Raw genomic sequence first — 9099 nt, 5'->3', positions numbered from 1 at the left:
TTTACTTTATTGCAATAATTTTTTTTCCAGCTCCACTATAAGCTGTGGATATACAGTGATGAAGCATCAAGGACAGCACAAGAAACCCACTTTTCGGTCAGATAAATTGTCCCATGTCATCCAGGGTAAGGAAGAAGGCTCAAAAACAACTTGGTCTCCAGTGTTGTTTCTGGGCACCTTATGTTAACTGAACAATGTTCAGATGTAGCCACATATTAATGTTCTGCTTCTGGGTTGTTGCTTAGAAAAATAGGTGCCTTATTAATGAGGAATTCTCTTTCCTTTGGTGATCCATGGAACATCAACCATTGATGAACACTGCCTGCTTTCATGAAAGCTATTTTGTTAGGTAACAAGAGCTGAACACAGAAGTATGTATCTGACAACAAAATATATGCAATTCTCTAAGAGACCTGCAGTGCACACGATTTAACATGAATAGTCAAATTGCCAGGTGAAGGTCTTTCCCAAGCTTGCTGTCTTCTGCTTGCAAAGCATGTGCCCTGCCACTGAGAGACAATCACTTTCTTTACTGTGGTTTCTTGCTCATGCAAGTCATCCTTGAACAGATGACATAAACTAACACACTTCCCTTCAAGGGCAGAAAGTTAGTTGGAGGGTCACATATCAGTAGTGAATAGAGCAGGCTCCCTCAACCTCAGCCCTCCAGATGATTTGAGACTACAATTCCCATCATCCCTGACCACTGGTCCTGCTAGCTAGGGATCATGGGAGTTGTAGGCCAAAAACATCTGGAGGGCCAAAGTTGAGGAAGCCTGGAATAGAGCCAAAACAAAAAGTGGGTGGGCCAACACTTGCATACACACTCACTCAATTCACCTCTCCCTCTCCACGTGTGTGTGAGGGGGGGGGGATTGTGTCCTTTGGTCTGTCCCTCACCACTTCCTCTGAAGGGCTGTGTGGCCCTTCTTTTTTCAGAAGGAAAAAAGATCTCACACTCTTGTGATATGATAAACTACAGCATCACAAACCGAAAGGTAAGACGCCAACTTTTCAGACAACAAAATGTTCCTGGTTGGTTCCTATAAAAAAAAAAAAAAACACACACACAACTGAATAGTCATGCATCCCTAGCCTACAGGTGAGTTGATGGGCTGCTGCTTTGCACTGAGGTGTGAGAAGGAAGAGCAGCTTCACAAGGCTCTCAGCCAAACCCTGCCACATCTTGCTCCTGTTCTCCTGGGTCTCTGCTTCCTCTGTGAATCAGCACCTGCATTCACTTCAAGTCTCCTGTTCTCCTTGCCAGTAGAACTGTCCTCAGCACTGAGGGGATGAGGCAAAGCCATCTCTTCCAACAGGTGGATGGAAGTGATATATTTATTTAAAAATCTGTCCTAAGCTTTTTTTTAATTAAATTAAAAAGCATAAATCAAGACTGTTGAAGAAAAAGCCCTTTACCATTGAAATGTGGGTTATCTTTTAATCCCTGAAGCTTGTATAAACACTAAAAAGCTGGCCATGAAATATCTTTATGGGCTTCATTGAGAATGTTTAGACTGGGGAAGGAAATGACTTCCATGCAAACTAATGTTTGTAATGAGTCAATAAGGGGTGGAGGGGTAGATGGAAACATCTCAGAAATGAGATGAAATAATTAAAAACAAATCAAATGGAGCCAATGGAATGAAGATTCTCCACGGCATTACGGATTCTCATAGCGATGGGTTTTATGTTGTTTTCTTTAGAATATTGGGAATTAGCACTGGATTGGAAATGCTATTATCACCAGAGGCTGTAAAGCTAGCATGGTTTTCCACTTAATGTCCCTTGTATGCTTCATTGAGCATATTTCATTTCATTGTCAGCTTTTAAAATCTGTCTCTAAGTACATTTCATCCCAGTGAAAAAAAAGAGAGAGCTTATAAACTAATTTGTGTTAACACAACAATAATTCTAATGCCTATCTGGAGCAACAGTTCACATTTTAATATCTTTTTAACTGTTTATCTGGATATTAACTTGGTTCAAACCTCTTCCTTCACCATCATCAAATACTTACATCAATAAGAATGACAGGTAGGGGGTATTTTTATTTATCTTATGATACGCACAACCTACAGTCTGAGCCATAATTCTAATATTCTGTGATAAATCATGGATTAACACCTGCACTCACGTCAAGCTTCCTGCAAGCCTTAACAGCAGAACTGTTACTGAGGATGTGCATTGGAGGAAACAGAGATGCCATAGCTTCCTGCTGGTATAATTAGTTGCAGGATGGTACTATCCTGCTTAAGTTTGTAGCAATGTGACCTAGCACCAGTACCACCACCACCCTGCACATATATCCCATAGGTATACTGGCAAATTCAGAACTGATTGCCCAGTCCTTGGAAAAAGTCTTCTGTTGGAGCTAAGAATGGTCAAATAGGTCAATTTCAGTTACTCGGGGCTTCTCATTTTCCCAGTATTTCTACATAAGTTTGTGGGGTTTTTTTTAATGTCCTCATGAAAATTCATCAGCCTTTTAGCATGGATTTCTCCTAATACACACATTTTGCATATAATTTTCCAAATGCACATTTTTTTGCAAAGCCATTTTCATAATATGTCTATCTGTATATCATTTATATTAATACATGTTTATGCATCACTTTCTCCAAGTATGTGCATCTTTGTATGCATTACTTGGATGGAAAAATGCATTGCAAAATTCAGAGGAGTCAACATATAGTATGATGATTTTGTGGGTGCCAGACCCCTATAATCCAACAAGTTAGAATTTAATTAAGGCTTGGAGTGTCGAACTGTGTGACTGACACAGATTAGAAGTGTTAAGACATGTTAGCTTCCTGTCTTGAGGTGATTGCCTGGGCGATAGGCCATTAAGAGAGCAAGGATCAAGGGGCTCATGCGAGACAAAAAATGGGCCCTTCCCCACTCCCTTAACAAATAAAGCCAGAGTTTAGAATAGAGTGGTGAGGGAGAAGGATGTGATGGAGAAGCAAAGCAGCAAAATGGAAACCCAGAGATGGAGAGCAATGGTTGATTTCTGTTTGAATCCATGGCTGCAGCTGTGGGAGAAGCGAAACCCTTTTGAGGTGTTGATACTGTGAACTCCTCCATCCTAGGTTCAGATTGTATACCTGTGTAAACAAACCATATATCCAAAAGACACCACAGTCTCTGCTTTGTCTTATTTCTAAAAGGAAGCATAAACCCTTGGTAAGTGACTGGAACCCCTTGCATTTTGCAGTGCTTGGAGATTGTGGTAGCATGCAACAATAGCATTTCTAAAAGCCTAGTTGCAATGCAGAGCCCATTTTGGTGAGTAGCTGTAGTTGGAAACTGAGTGTGTGTGTGTGTGTGTGTGAGAGAGAGAGAGAGAGAGAGAGAGAGAGAGAGAGAGAGAGAGAGCACTGGGTTTTGTCTTGATCATGCTCACTGTCTGTTAGCATCCAGCCCCCAGATACTTGGCTAAGATGAATGCAGTGAAAAATTGGGCTTTGGACCAAATATTGATTCATTACATCTGGTCTGCATAATACATCTCTCCCTTTCCCTTCCTCTTTTATATGCATTCAGATAAAGTTTACAGATTGAGACAAAACAGCTCTACTTTTAAGAAACTGACATGTTGTTAAGGTTTAACAATCTTGTACTTATCTCAGTAATGTTTCTCACTCTTAGAACATTCCTCTATGTTTTAATCTAACAGTTAATTGCCAGACCTTTCCTGAGAACTCACTAACCAGGGTACTGCCCCAAGGTGTGGTCTGAATGCAGTTGAAGTCACCAACTTGCTGAAGATATGAGCCAATATCATATCTTCTTGCTTCCACACTGATATGGGATCTCTCTCCAGGGTGATCTTTAATTGGTTCTTGACCAACTATTTTATCACCCTGTGAAACTTCTGGGAATTCTTAATATTAATACTTTCTCTGCAAGAAACTAAGCCAGCCCCCTAGCACTTGAAAACCACACAGAGTTTCCATGAACTTTGTATCATCTAAAAGATAATTTCCCTGAACTCACACACTTCTTCATTTGCAAGTCTAATTTGGAATTATACGTAACAGGGGATAAAACTATCTGTCCTATTGGGTATTCATTTACTTCTGAGTTAGGAAGAACTCTTTATACTGATGTGCATTTCTGAAATTGGAGAGCTGTGAAGAAGATTTATGTTTCCAAAAAGGCTGTAATTCTGGCCACACCAGTGTGTAAACTACTGAAAACAAGATGATTTTGGCCATGAAAGTTCAAGCCTCTTGTAGCAAAATTCCACGCATGTATTTTTCTTAAGCTAAAATTCTTTATCCACTTACCTGGGAGTACATACCACTAAGTTAAATAGGAATTACTTTTGATTACAGGCATATAGGATTATGCTGCTAATTCCCGATTGGTTGTTCGTCTGCAGTAGCCCAATAATGAAAGGGGCTGTAACAGTAAAACACTTTAAAAAATGATTTAGTAAGAGGTGTTGGTAGGTTAGAGGCAAGGCAGGTCCTGCCATGCAAATGTCTGAACTAAGACAACAAAAAAGATGGAATGATCCAGTGGGAATTGCATTATTGGACTTTCCAAAAACCTTTGGACAAAGTCCTTCATCAGAGACTTCTGAGTAAGCTGAGCAGTCCTGGAAAAATAGGTGATATCATCTTGTGGATCAGGAACTGGTTAAGAAAGAGGAAGCAATGAGTAAGAATAAATGGGCAGTTGTCACAACAGAAGGATGCAAAGAGGTGGAGCCATCCAAAGATTAGTATTAGTGTAGGATAACCCTGAAGTGCATTTCAGTGCTATTAGTGTGAAGTGCATTTCAGTGCTTTTAGTATGTTTTACAAAAATGCAGCAGGTGAGAGCTGTGGAATTTATCATGGCAGCAGTGCAATTAGTTAAGGACTAGATCAGGATCCAAGCCAATCTATAAATGAACAGAAGTTCTACCCATTGAGGAGCATCAGAAGAGTAGACCTAGAACATTCATTTCTCAGAGGCTAGGGATACCCAGGCCTTACTGCTGTTCAGCTACAGCATGGGTGGGCAAACTAAGGCCAGGGGGCCGGATCTGGCCCGCGGACGGTCTGGGAATCAGTGTGTTTTTACGTGAGTAGAATGTGTCCTTTTATTAAAAAATGCCTATCTGGGTTATTTGTGGGGCATAGGAATTCATTTATTTCCCCCCAAGAAATATAGTCCAGCCCCCCACAATGTATGAGGGACTGGCTCCCTGCTGAAAAAGTTTGCTGACCCCTGAATTACAGCATCTACAAGAAATGGTAGATCAGTTCTCTGATGCCATGTATTTGCATTTATTTGGAGTGTTTACTTTGTCTCACCCACTCCCTGGAAAAAGAATCCTGTAAAAACCAATGGACAGGCATATGGTTGCTCTGCACATGTTCACTCTCTACTGACTGCTGTAAAATAGCCACATTTCTGTTTTTGAATGCTTCTTGAATTCCTGGTTTATGTTTATTTTAGTCTTATGTATAGGATCCATCCTGTTTGGCCCCAGCTATAGTTTATAGAATGTATTATATAATTCTTATAGAGCTGGCTTTTCCAGAATGCAATATAAAATAATCCCCTTGGGGAGCAGTTTCCAGAAGGATGCCTATTTTCCCTTTTAGTTCCATAATATTTGAAATTCCAAGGAAGTTTCCATTTTATTTCCAAATTGTGCCTCCATGTTAGTTAAGATTTCTCTCCATATATCATTTTCAGCTTTTGCTTCTTGTGGACATAATATATATTTTTTTAAGTGTACATTCATTATTTTACTATACCCAATTCTCCTGACTAAAAAGAAGTTGATTCAAATAATATTACCCAGATAAGGAATAATTGCTTCCCCTCAAATATTTTATCATCATGTGTGAAATATTCTATGAGATCCGGATATCAGGTACAGCTCACTTAGCTGAAAGTAGTGAAACTATAGCCATTTATGCTGGCTACAGAGTTCAATGTCATTGTTTGAAATGCAAGTCTGTAGTGACCGAATACAACCAAACATGTAAGGTACCATTTTATATTTCCCTTTGAAAGAAGCACATTGTACCTACAACCACATCAAAGGAAAACCCACAAACAATCCATTACTGATATCACTTCAATAATAATATTGCCGGGGCTTTTTTTTTCAGCCAGAACTTTCCAGAACTCAGTTCCAGCACCTCTAAGGCAGGTGCCATTGCCATTATAAGAGATCAAGGGAGGCATTCATGGTGAGTTCTGGCACCTCTTTTTCTAGTAAAATTGCCCTGGAAATTGTGTTATGTAAAATTGTAATTCTTTTCTTACAGTACATTTCAATATATTCTGGGAAAGGCTGACTGGCGCAGATAAAAGTTTGTGCGCATGTGGCATATATATCTCTAAGTGCCAATAATTATTTCAACAAATGTTTTAAGGAAAGGGTTTTATGAAAATGGATAATGATGATTCATGTTTGCTAATTCACTTTATTCATTCGTTTCCCCAAAGTGAGAGCTCACAAAATGATAGTCTTGGAAACCAGAAATAGGGATAGGATATAACTTTGATTCATTTTACCTTTAAAGATAACTCTACTTACCGGCAACTTGCCCTAAGCCCAGTCAGTTCAGTCATGTGATCTGGCAAACCAGCATAGATCACTATTTTCATGGCTTGCTTTCCCTTTGCCAGGCTTAGACAGAGCAACAGCCCTGCTGTCAAACAGAATTCGGATCTAGTGTAACTTCACACCAGCTTAACTTACATCAGCTTGCTTTACACCAACTTCCTTTTGCATAAGATTGCTTCCTAAGGGTGTGAACGAAATGACTGGTAATTTGGGGGGACACTAACAAGTTTTTGCTGTAATATACACAACCGGACTCAGATCACATACTTTCTCCTTTTCATATCATGCTGCTTCCATTGTGGACAGTGCAACCTAAGCAGGTTTACTTAGAAGGAAATCCCACTGTGTTTAGTGGAGCTTTGTTACTTCCAGGTACCGGTAAGTGTGCATAAGATTGCAGGCCTAATAAGTCAGTCCTTCTTGTGCTTCCCCTCCAATCTAATATAAAACCCTCACTTTACCATGACTACAACCAGCTCACATCTTAGCACTGCTCTCCACAGCTCTTGCCATTATCTTGGAAAATTCAATATATATTAAATGAATTCTCATCAGTGCTCATAATTGCAATTAAAGATTAAACAATACCCTATCCTCTCTTCAATTAAAACTTGTTTGTGAGGTGAAGTAAGAGAAGATGTGGCTCAAATTTAATTAATTCCTTTTCAATGTCTCTTTTTAACATTAATTATCAATTGCCATATAAAGGAAGACATCTGTAGAAGGGGAATACTGATCAGGTCATTGAAGATTCTTGGTACAAATACAGAGGCAGATGGTTAGCAGTGAAAGTGATCCTGTATCTTTGCCTCACAAACTCCCAACAGTTGGCTTTGCTCACATTTAAACAAATTTCATTCCCCTTAGTTTGTCTGGGTGCCAGAAATGCAATGGAGAAACAGCATGATGACAATGCCTGGATATATTATAGCTGCAAGGCGAAGATAATTCTGCTTGTGTGTGTGTTAATGACATCTGTATTTCAGAATACGCAGAGGGCAGAACACACAAAAACACATTAGGCTGTAGCAATACTATAAAGTAGTCTAGGGCATTCCTGGCTGTTATTTAAACATTTCCTTCTTGTTGGGATTTTTTCTCTCACCAGCTTCATTTGAGCTTCTATAATGTGAATGGAAATGGAGTTTATACTAAACGGGTCTGGTTTGGAGCACTTGTTTTTAGCTATAGACATAGCAGTTAATTGGCAATGCCCAGATAAGAACTACATTATTCAAAACTGTTTTGGACTTCCGAGTGACAAATGGAGACAGAGAAAGAAAGAATCAGTTTCAAATGGACTATAGTGTGAGCTTTCAAATTCATCATGCACAACCACAATATAAAGTAAATATTCTCCAAGGAAGAAACACAATCCAACAAGTATTGACTAATTACATTTGTAAGCAAACATTTCTCCATTATTCTTGAAAAATTGGCTGAGATGTGTGTGTGTGTGTGTGAATCATCTCAATTGCTTTGCTTTGTAACCATTTTGTTACAGTGCACCTGCTCTCTGTTTGTGGAGCAATGCACTTTGGATTGTACAGGTAGATCGGGGCAGAGGGTTAACAGCATATCGAAAAGCGGAATTCATCATTTCATCAAATTAACTGCAAAAAGAATAAATTATTTAGATTATTTTAGTCAAATCCCCATTCCTTAATACCATTTACCTTCCTCAGCCAAATATGTTCACCTTATCTCTATTGCTCCATTTTAGCAATATAGGAATTCTTAAAGGTTGCTTTCAAAGCTCTATTTCATAGATAGCAGTTTGGGCTGCTCTAAAAAATCAAGATAAAAAAGGAGAGTAATCCTTCTGCTTGTGGTGTATGAAAATTATTCCAGTTGAGCATAAAGTGTGATTCTTATTTGTTGTGTATTGCATTGCCTTGTTTATCAGGATATGTCAGTATAAATTGTACACCTGCAATTTGATAGCTTCAGGAAAATGTCCTCCATTAAATATCATGTACACTAGAAATAAAGGTACAAGTCTGGGAATTTGTACATGAAGTAAATATACTTCTGGGTAATTATGAAACCCCAAGCAGCCCTTGCATGGCTGGATGAATCATATTTCAGGTACAAGTTTTCATTAAAAATTATACTAAGGAGAACATGCTAAAAACAGTTTCACGAAGATATAATGAATCCAGCAGTTGTTCTACTGTGAATTATGTTCATGCAGATAGCAATTGCCATCTTCATTCAAACCGTCCAATTACTGTATGAAGTCAGCAGTATTCTTTATTTATTTGGTAAATTCATCCCACAGCAACCCATGAGTGAAAGCACCAGTTTCATTTTCAATAATATTATATATGGCAGGAAGGCTCTCTCCAGCACTCCCAGCATGGAATTAATTAAGCCGGCATGAGAAGGGTTTATACAAAGTTTATATTTCCATGAGGCATTGGAGAGGGAAACTTGCTGGGCAGATTTCGGGAGGAGAAAATGAATGAATTGCAGCAAAATGGAGCAAACAAATACAGAGCAAAAGGTAAGTGTTCATA

Source organism: Lacerta agilis, chromosome 7, assembly GCF_009819535.1.
Source record: "Lacerta agilis isolate rLacAgi1 chromosome 7, rLacAgi1.pri, whole genome shotgun sequence".
Taxonomy (NCBI): Eukaryota; Metazoa; Chordata; class Lepidosauria; order Squamata; family Lacertidae; genus Lacerta; species Lacerta agilis.
This window is presented reverse-complemented; position numbering follows the sequence as displayed.